Raw genomic sequence first — 11,244 nt, forward strand, 5'->3', positions numbered from 1 at the left:
CTATGAACCCGGTCCATCTCCAGCCTATCCACTGGGAGATCCGGTGCCAGCTCTTGGAATAGGGCCGTAATGGAGGAGTTAAGGTCCTCGTATGTCTCGGGCAGACCTCTTATCCGGAGATTCCCCCGTCGTGCACGGTTCTCGAAGTCCTCCAGGCGTAGCATCGTTGAATCCAGGTCTGCTCTCAGTGAATCAAATTCGGCATCGTGCGCATTCAAAACTTCAATGGTGTCGTCCATCTTAGTTTCCAAGACGTTTGTCCTGGCTCCCAGTTCACGTATCTCTTTGGTAAGATCTCTCGACAGCTTAGAAGCGGTGAGCTGCAATTCTTGCTGCAGGAGCTGTTTAAATTTCTGCAGCAAAGAAGCGTCCCTGGTGGTGAACTGGGGTATCTGCGAGCCGTCTTCTTGGGAGCCTGCAATAAGTTCAGGCGAGGCCTGTATATCGTCGTCCGAAACAGCCGACATGGCGGGCGAAGTTGCAGTCTCAGGCTGGGGGGCAGGGACGGAGGACTCCGGTTTCGAGTCCTTTCGGCCCACTGCGCTCTTCCGAACCATGAACAATCCGGGCAGAAGATCTTCCGGAGGGAGAAGAAGGGTAAAAGGGCGAGTGAATTCACCTCAAATGTTTGCTTTATATAGCTGTTGTGCCCAGGAGTCGCGGAGCTACCTCAGCATGCGGCCATCTTGGTTAGCAGCTCGCGAGCGCCCCCTAATTTCACTTTTTCAATGGTTTTCAGTGACTTAAGTGATAAATTATCACGCTGCAGCAAGTTATCAGAGTCAGGATAAGGATTGCTGTATCTGTACACGACTCCAAACAAAGAAACAAGAAGTTCATCTGCTCACCAGGCCGTCCATGTGTCCAATAAACTCTCGGTGGGCGGATAATTGTCCGGTAACTTTATCCATTAAAATGGAGACGATCCAGAACTTAGGCTACATTCACACAACAGTGAAAAAAAATGGCCATTAAAAACTGATCAACTGTCAGTTTTTCATGGCCGTTTTGCATCATTGTGTCTGCAAATTTTTATACACTTCCAGTCCGTCTGTCCGTTTTTAATGGCCGTTTGACATCCATTTTGCATCCGTTTGTCATGGCCGTTAAAAAAACTGATGAATTTCATTTGTCTGGCTTCTTTTGTCCCAACCCCCTGAAAACACCCAAACAAAGGTCATTGTCATGATTGTTTCACAGCCCCCCTGTAGATGATGCCACACAGCCCCCCTAAGATGATGGCACACGGACCCCCTGTATATGATGCCACACAGACCCCCTGTAGATGATGAAACACAGACCCCCTGTAGATGATGGCAGACAGACCCCCTGTAGATGATGGCACACAGACCTCCTGTAGATGATGGCTCACAGCCTCCCTGTAGATGATGTCACACAGCCCCCCTGTAGATGATGGCACACAGCCCCCCTGTAGATGATGGCACACAGCCCCCCTGTAGATGATGGCACACCGCCCCATGTAGATGATGGCACACAGCCCCCTGTAGACGATGGCACACAGCCCCCTGTAGACGATGGCACACAGCCCCCATGTAGATGATGACACAGACACCTCTCCGGAGAAAGCACCACACCCCCCCTCCCTGTGGTAATCTTCCGGGACTCTCTCTGTAAATTCAGGACCGTGCCGAAAAATTTGCTACAGTAGACAACAATGTCCCCTGTACTAGCGCCATGCTACCATTGTAGTGAGCGCAACAATATCCATAATTTTTGTCCGCCTGAATGCCCTACATACTCACCGATGCATGACCGTCTACGTCACGAGTGATCTCTAGTCTCACTGGTTCTGCAAAGGCGACGCGAGGACGTCATCTCGTCACCTTCGCAGAACCCATGAGACTAGAGACCACACCTGTAGAGGACGGCGCTGCATCGGTGAGTATGTGTCATTGCGCCGCCGATTACCAGCAAGGGAGCCAATAGTTCCCTTGGCTCTTGAATCCCCAAATCACAGAACCGTTTTTAACGGCTGTTATATGTATTGACGGCCGTTAAAAACTGATCCATTGACTTCTATGGGGGCCGTCTGGCCGTGAAAGCGGCCAAAAATAGGACATGTTCTATTTTTTGACGGCCAATATTCACGGGTGGTTAAAAAAAGGCCGTGTGAATATACCCATAGAACATCATTGTTCTGAAAGCGGACGTTTTTTACTGTTGTGTGAATGTAGCCTAAAACGAAATTCAATAAAATGTATCCTTTATTAGTTCAGATGTTGCCGTCTTTACCTTGACTTTTAACGCATTAAATAAACAATCCCTTATCTTGACTTTTTCAATGGCTTTTGTTGTGTGATATCACGCTGCAACAAATGATATTTTATTTCACATATAGCGAAAAGTAGTAATCCAAAAATAGGTTGTTAACGTTTCGGTCTATACATTCAACCTTCTTTAGACACGGATATGCGGCGCTTGTGACCTCGGTCGCTGTTGGGTAATGGCGCCATTATTTTTGGATTACTACTTTTCGCTATATGTGAAATCAAATATCACTTATTGCATAATACCTTGGAGTGCTGAGTTCCCATTTTTTACACATTGGCGTGGAAGCCTACTCACGCACACTTGAAACACGGAGTGCTGCGGGATCAAGAAAGTATCACGCTGCAACAAGTTATCAGAGTCAAGTTAAAGATGGCTACATCTGTATTACAGTATAAAATCCATCTAGTAACAGATTACACGTTTCATACATTACATGTTCTTAGTCGTAGCCCCTATAACCACACATGTATCTTTCTTCCATGTTTATAAACAGCAGTCCCATGTAACGCCTATAACCAGTGTATGCACAGACAGTCTATCCAGGCAGTAGGAGATAATTAGATGATGTAACAGATACTGCAGCCGCTTATGATGTCACTGATGATGTCATAGACAGTACTAGCCGTTAGGTTCTATGTGCAGCTGGATTACATATTCTTTACAATTTCTGCCAATGACGTCTGGACCGGGACTGTGATTGACTGTGTGATTGACAGGTAAGATGCAGCATTTTATCATTAATTCTACATGTTACTGGACACATGAAATATATACGCTCTAGAATTCTCATATAAGGCCAGATTCACACTGGACATTACTGCAGCAATTTCTAACCACACCAACACCTCACCACAACTATATGATTGTATAACAATTTTTTTCTGGGTATTGTCGGGGGTTGATTTTTTTTTTTTAGACAAACAGTTCAAGTTCCAGTAAAATGTTTCTATTAATGCAAGTAACAACTGAACATTTTACATTCAGATTACAATGTTTCATATTTTCTCATTAAAGTTACAACTCAGTACAACAGAGTATGTTCACACAGCCTATTTTCAGCAGTTTTCCTGGCCGTAAACACCCCGAAAAACAGCCGAAAATACGGAGGCTAGACGCCTCCAAACATCTGCCCATTGATTTCAATGGGAAAAACTGTTTTTTTTTCCGATGGTGCATTTTACGTGGGCGTTTGATAAAGCGGCGCATAAAAAACACCCTGTAAAAAGAAGTGCATTTCACTCCTTCGGCCGTTTTTTGAGCCGTTTTTCATTGTCTCAATAGAAAAACAGCTCCAAGAACGTTGGTAAAAACGCCTCAAAAAATGTTTGTGGTTTAAAAAATGGCTGAAAATCAGAGGCTGTTTTCCCTTGAAAAGAGCTCTGTATTTTAGAGACGTTTTTTAGTTAAGTGTGTGAACATACCCTTACCATTGTCTGAGAATTGCAGCTGTCAGTAATGTGGAATGTGACTTCTCAGTCGTTTTCAATATGATGTCTAATTTAATTTAATTAAATAGTCTTAAAAAGCTACCGTATATTATCCTAATAAGGCTCAGCAGTAGCCAGGGCCGGCCTTAGGGGTGTGCGACCTGTGCCATTACATAGGGCGCATCCCTCCAGCAGGTGGAACGGGGCGCTGCGCTGGCTCCCTTCCACTGCTTCTGTTTTAGAAGCGGCCGGGCAACTCAGAAGCTGCCTTTCCGCCTGGGTGCTTCTCTCACTGACATCGCGTTTCTAGCAGCGAAAATCGGGATTCCTCTAGGAGATGGGGGCATTGGGGATTGGCATTTGTAAATTGCCCACATTGTGACCCCCCCTAATGTCAGTCATGGACACCTGGGCCTGGGTGTGACTGCAACCTCTTCACCCCTATAGTTATGTTCCCTGGGTTTACACTAACATTACAAAATGTTTTCAATGTCTGACTCGTCCTGTGATAGAAAATGAAAGGTGTGAAAGTAAATATATTATTATTCATTCTAGATATGGGGTTATTTTATGTTTATTCCATTATGTATTTTACAGACATTTATGACATCTGAATATGTGGCACCAGTGACAGCCGACATGCTAGGACATGCACTGTATATATGTAAGTATTATAGCAAATGACAACCTATAGAAATTCTATAATCTGATGTCATCCAGAATGTTCCTATAGAGACACATGACAAGACTGTGGGAACAATCTCCCTGATGTTCTTCATCCAGGGCCTGTCTTAGGGGTGTGCGACCTGTGCGGTTACACTGGGTGCATCACCTGTCACTAATGAATGGGGCGCCACTGGTCTTGATGTCTGGGGCACCCATTGCTTGAACACTCAATCCCACTCTTCATGTAAAAAAAGTAAAGGGCACTACTCAGGATGCAGATACAATTCCTTGATAATGGATTACATTACAGTGTGGCAGACAATACTTGTCTGGCAGTGTTATTTGGGCACTGTATGATTGCAGTATTTGAGTACTATATTCTACGCCATAAAGCTGAATTCAGACGCTGCAGATTTGCTGCGCGGCAAAATTCACAAGTGTTACAGGTGAATAGTTACAGTCTCAAAAACTCACCCACATGTAGCAAAAGTAAACGCTGGGAATTTTGCTGCAGCTTTATATTATTATTATTATAGAAATGCTCCATAAAGAAGATATTATGGTATTAGTAATATATAAGGGACTTGTTATTTATGTAATTTCCTAATACACATTTGGCTTATGGGGGAGCACACAGCGCACACAGAGTGTCTACATTACCAGTACTGCAGTCTGTGCGCCACCATACAGGTCCGTCCACATGAAGTTGCTGTGTACATGAGCCCTAATGTATATTTCCTTCATTGTTGGGTGGTCTATACTGAGCACACGTCTGTCTGGAGAAATAAAACTACACAATTATTGTTTTTTCCAGAACACCTTAAGATCAGCTGCCTGCTGCCAGGGGGACTCTCTGAAGCAATATTTCATCTATGCAAGGTGCGTCTCTTATTAGTTACTATATGCAGTATCCACCAATACCCTCCACAGTTAGAATGACACTTTTTGTATGTCCTGGGTCAGAATGCCCCTTTTGTATGGCCCCACAGTAATGAAGCCCCCTTTTCTAAGCCCCGACTCAGTCCTTTTATCCCCCATATTAATAGTGCCCCCTTTGCTCCTATAAAATAAAAAATTATACTCACCTAATAGACGACCAACCGGGTCAGACATTTCGCTTCCTCCCTGCGCCGTTATTGTTTGTCCAATTTCAGGGGCGTATGGAGCCCCAGAGCTGTGGGCCACCCCAAATCCCTGGACCCCAGCCGGTCATCCTATTTACCCCTTTGGTAATTTTACACTGGTTGGGGACTGGACTCTGTTCTAGATAGAAATGTTGCCATTGATTGAGATTTGTCCTAATACATTGTCTTTCTTTCTCCTAGAATTAATTCCTCATAAGAGTTAATGATAACCACACGTCCCAGGAGGGCAGATCAAAGATTAAGCAGAGCCCTCCACCTCACATCACATAACGTTCTACATTCAGTCGGATGTATTCAGTAGGAGAGTCCAAGGTCAGTGTATTTTATTAACTGCATCTCTAAATGATCACATAGTGTGTATTACTGGTCAATACTGAAGAGGGCACTACCACCATAGATGGCCTGGGCACCCTCAACTTACACTGCCGATCCGGCATTTAGGGCCCAAACCTATAATATAAAAAAACAGAAAGATACAATCCCTAGTTTATTGACTGGGTGATGTTATTTGGGCACTGTATGATTAAATTATTTGGACACTACATGGTGCATCATAAGGGGGAGGACGTCACAGATACTGCACATGTCACCAATAAACCTAAGGCCGGCCCTGGATGTGACACAATAGCTGCCACGTGACATGCCATCCACACGGACATGACCGCTGTGGCCTAGCAACTAAAGACAACAGAACCACCAGCGCAGGAGCCACAGGGAATTTAAAAAATGAGTAGGGACAATTTGTTATTTTTAGCCATATGCGGCTTAGACTAAGGTTTATGAAACTGTCAGAAAACCCCTTTAATAATTATTTTGTCTGTTGAATCCAGAAATCCAATTTACCATTTTCTACTCTCTCTACTCCAGTCCAAAAGACTCCACAAAAGACAAATTAGAAGTTTTCCATTAAGGATAAGATTATATAGAAGAATAACAATAAGCTCCTGGTCCCTGATACAAAATCTATACCAGGGTCCTCCAACTATTATGTGCCATTATACTGCTGGTGTTATTTGTGTGGCAGAGGGGCATTGGACTCGCCCTGAGATAGAAAATGAAATGTGTGAAAGTAAATATATTATTATTCATTATAGATATGGGGTTATTTTATGTATGTGCATTAAACCCATTATGTATTTTACAGACATTTATAACATCTGAATATGTGGCACCAGTGACAGCCGACATGCCAGAAGATCCACTGTATATATGTAAGTACTATAGCAAATAACAACCTATAGAAATTCTATAATGTGATGTCATCCAGAATGTTCCTATAGAGACACATGACAAGACTGTGGGAACAATCTCCCTGATGTTTTCAATAGGCTGAACATATATTTGTTGATATGATGAACCATACTAAGCGCACGTCATAATATCTTCACAGTTTATACTTTTTGTTCCAGAATTTCTTGAGATCGGCTGCCTGCTGCCAGGGGGACTCTCTGAAGTAATATTTCATCTATATGCGGTATGTCCATCATTAGTTACTATATACAGTATCCACCAGTAGCTCTGTACATTGAAAAAGTAATGAGCGGGCAAAATGCCAAGAAAGGCGTAGCAGTGGGGAACCTTGGATAGTTCGTAGGAATAGGCATAATGTAAGTTAGGGGTATCTTTGTCCAAAATGCTGGCCACATGGCTCGGTTTGGGACTGAACGTAGGTGTAAGGTAATTGGGTGAGGGAGTGTAGGGGGATTTTAGACAGCTTTGGTCTGCCAAGAACATTTGCGATGTGTCAAGGCCTGGATGCAATAGACAAGGACTTAAGTGAGTTTCATTACACAGTCATAATCTGCAGGCATAGGTGATAATGGACCCTGGCAGAATGTTTTTATATTTACAGAACTCAAGCGGAAAGCAATGGAAGGTGCCAGGATATTGCCACGTATAGAGCCCCCACAAGTCATGCAGCACAAGGACCTGGACTTGGGGTGTACTGGATTGTTTGGAGCAAATGGCATCAAGGAAGCAAGGCAGGTATCCTCAATGGTATCATTCTAGCAAAAATTTGAGGGAACATGGCACGATGATGGGCCAAGTGCCAGGATCCTTGCGCAGGGATCCAGGGTCGATGAAGGCAGCAATATCCCAGTAGGGCCTCATAATCTCAACATGGGAGAGGACACCTTGGGGTTGCCAAAATGTTTAGAACACGGGGTACTGGCACAATGTTTGGAATTACAGGAGCAGCGCATCTGGATGTAAAGAGAAGCAGAAGAAGGCAACAGTAGCTGGTTGAGTCTGATTCTGATCTGTCAGATGATAATAAGTGGTCTGATGTTGGGGATAGATGGGCTAATGGGCAAGACGTTTAAGATGCTGAAAAAAATGTTTACGCAGGATAAAGTAAAAAGGTAAAAGCGAGGAGGCGTGATACCGAAAGCCAATCCTTTACTGGAAAGAGGGGGTAAAGTTTGGGGCCAGGAAACATGTTTGTTGATTTCTACCTACACACACTTGTCCCAGGAAATGTTGGGAAACATAAGGGAGGAAAGGCTTGTCTAGTTTTTGTGATGTCTATGGAAGATTTTGTTTAGTATTGCAGTGTTATGGTGGTGGAGCAGGACCCCCTTATTGATCAGGTGCCAATAAAAAGGGATGGTGCCTGTGAAGCAGGCTGGTAAGTATACAAAAAATACATCTGTCGCATCTAAAAGAGGCATCAGTAAACGATGAAATAGACAAGGAGTTGAGTGAGTTGCATCATTAAAGCAGAATCTGCAGGCACGGATGACAATGGATACTTGCAGAATGTTTTTTGTGCCTACAGGACTCAAGTGAGAAGCAGTGGAAAGGACACGGATATCGCCACGGATAGGGCGTCCACGAGTCATGCAGCACAAGGAACTGGACTTCTGATGTAATTGACTGTTTGGAGGAGATGGCGTACATTTGCGAAGAATGTAGTTGGCTTTCGAAGCGCGTAAGCAGTCTTGTATCATCACTTCAACATGCCGTGTGGTTTATAAAATGTTTTTCTAATAAAGTCATCACATTGTCATGAGGATTGCTGGACCGTATTTTCTTCTGTTTACTTTATATTTATTGGACAGTGCTAACGCCATACAGCCCTCCCTGTAGAGAACGCCATACAGCCCTCCTGTAGAGAACGCCATACAGTCCCCCTGCAGAGAACGCCATACAGCCCCCCCTGTAGAGAACGCCATACAGCCCCCCCTGTAGGGAACGCCATACATCCCCCCCCTGTAGAGAACGCCATAGAGCCCCCCCCTGTAGGGAACGCCGTACAGCCCCCCCTGTAGGGAACGCCATACAGCCCCCCCTGTAGGGAACGCCATACAGCGTTCCCCCCCTGTAGGGAACGCCATACAGCGTCCCCCCTCCCAAAAAAATGTGACCTACAGTGTGTCCTACAAAAAACATGTATCCCCTATCCACAGGATAGGGGATACATGTGTGATCGCTGGCAGCGAAAGCTGCTTCTATCCTCTCCTCATGGTCCCCGGCAGTCACTGACAGCCGGAGACCCGACATTCAGCAGCCCGATCGCGCGGGCAGCAAGTTAAAACCGGAGTCGTAAAAAGTCTATGGCTCGGGTTTTAAGGACCCTGACCGCTGGCCGTAAAAATACAGCCAGCGGTCGGGAACCAGTTAATGGCAGAGCGGGGAGATACCTCCCTGCTCTGCCGTAGTGTTCAGTGGCGTCCCGCTGTAGGAGCCATAACGGCTGCCAGCGGAGCCTCCGGCCATGGTGGGGGCCCGTGCCGGCGGGCGACACGGGCCCCCTCATGCTGCGGGCCCCGTAGCGGCTGCTACGGCGGTAGTTATGCCACTGCTCAGTACATATATACAACACCAAAAAAAATCTCAGTGTTATGACTGCGGACCTCTGTCGCTCACCCTGTGATGAACGGCCGCGACCGCAACTTCCTGGCCACCTCCCCAGAGACCACGGCTGGCGCGGCCTTTCCTTCCTGGAGTGTGCGAGGAGTGCCTTAACCCCTTTGCGCTCAGGTCAGTACTATTACGTCGCGCTAAGTACATCGTTCGCGCTCAGGTCAGTAATAGTACTGACCTGAGTAAACACGGCGCCATTTAATCCCGGCGCGTGCTTGAGCTGTGACAACTGCTGTTTCTGACAAAAAAATCTAGTTAGCTTTAGTGTTAGGAACCCTCGCCCTAGTTAGCTTTAGTGTTAGGGAAGGCCACTTGTTCTCTAAAAAAAACAAAAAATACAAAAAAAAAAAGTATCATCTTATTGCTTTGAGTTAGGGATTTTTTTTTTTTTTCCTGTATACGTAATACACGTGTCTAATCACACAAATTACACGTGTCGCACAAATAATAAAAAAAGATGTCCCAAAGGTCATTTTCTGCCGAAGAGGACTATGCATTCCTTGAGACCCCCGAGAGAAGTGACCCCGTCGCAGTTGAAGCCCCAGAGCGAAGTGACCCCATATGGACCCCCACACCAGAAAATTATGAGCCCCAAATCCCCGAGTATACGGGCAGTCCGGGGATCAAATTTAACACGGCAGGGCTCAGTGAGATGGACTTTTTCAAGAAGTTCTTCACTGATGAATTTATAGAACTAATGGTCTCCCAGACAAATTTATGTGCCCAACAATATATTAGTAAGAACCCCACATCATTTTATGCCCAATCCAACAGGTGGACCCCTGTAGATGCAGCAGAGTTGGGCAAGTTCTGGGGACTTCACCTGAACATGGGGCTTCTGAAAAAGCCGTCCATTAGGACCTACTGGAGCACGGACATCTTGTACCACACCCCGATGTACCGTATGGCCATGTCCAGGATGCGTTATGAGGCAATACTTCGCTTCTTGCATTATGCTGATAATGAGCAGTGCCCACCCCGAGATGACCCCAGTTTTGACCGTTTATATAAACTGAGACCCCTATTAGACCATTTCAGTGCCCGGTTTGCCCAAGCATACACCCCCGAGAAGTGTATTTCCATTGATGAGTCCTTGGTACATTTTAAAGGGAGGCTTCAATTCCGCCAGTACCTGCCAAGTAAGAGGGCAAGGTATGGCGTGAAGATCTATAAGCTGTGCGAGAGTGCATCAGGGTATACCTACAAGTTTAGGATATATGAAGGGAAGGACAGCAGTATTCAGCCCCCAGAATGCCCCCCCCTTACTGGGAATTAATGCAAAAATTGTGTGGGATTTGGTGCACCCACTGCTGGACCAGGGTTACCACCTCTACCTGGATAATTTTTATACTAGCGTCCCACTCTTCAAGTGCCTTGCTTTCAGAAGTACTGCGGCATGCGGCACTGCTAGAAGAAATATAAGAGGCCTCCCTAAGACTCTGCTTGGGCAAACACTCAGAAGGGGTGAGAGCAGGGCACATTCTAGCACCAACATATTGTGTGTCAAGTACAAGGACAAGAGAGATGTCCTTGTATTGACAACAATACATGGCCACACCAGTACCCATGTACCAGTACAGAGACCCTCAAACCAGACTGCATCCTGGACTACAATAGGTACATGGGAGGGGTGGACTTGGCAGATCAAGTCCTGAAACCCTACAGCGCCATGCGGAAATCGAGGGTGTGGTATAAGAAGCTGGCCGTGCACGTCATACAGATGGCATTGTACAATGCGTACGTGCTACATCGATGTGCAGGTCAGAGGGGAACTTTCCTGGAATTTCAAGAGGTGGTTATCAAAAACCTATTATTTAGGGACCAGGAAGGGGGGGCACCCAGTACTT

The 11,244-nt window shown here is 45.5% G+C and overlaps 2 long non-coding RNA genes across 3 annotated transcripts; both read left to right on the forward strand.

The window, feature by feature from the left end:
- The first annotated feature begins 2,942 nt into the window (after positions 1-2,942).
- On the forward strand, positions 2,943-5,257 carry LOC142740494 (uncharacterized). Its single transcript, XR_012880727.1, has 3 exons — positions 2,943-3,008; positions 4,317-4,383; positions 5,200-5,257. It is a non-coding gene; the product is annotated as an uncharacterized LOC142740494 (long non-coding RNA).
- Positions 5,258-5,714: 457 nt separating this feature from the next.
- Positions 5,715-8,546, forward strand: LOC142740495 (uncharacterized). Of its 2 annotated transcripts, XR_012880729.1 has the most exons (4): positions 5,715-5,842; positions 6,675-6,741; positions 6,940-7,004; positions 7,383-8,546. It is a non-coding gene; the product is annotated as an uncharacterized LOC142740495 (long non-coding RNA). The 2 variants fall into 2 exon arrangements; XR_012880728.1 differs by having other exon boundaries at positions 6,940-8,546.
- Positions 8,547-11,244: the final 2,698 nt, after the last annotated feature.

The sequence above is a fragment of the Rhinoderma darwinii genome, chromosome 2 (genome assembly GCF_050947455.1).
Source record: "Rhinoderma darwinii isolate aRhiDar2 chromosome 2, aRhiDar2.hap1, whole genome shotgun sequence".
Classification (NCBI taxonomy): Eukaryota; Metazoa; Chordata; class Amphibia; order Anura; family Rhinodermatidae; genus Rhinoderma; species Rhinoderma darwinii.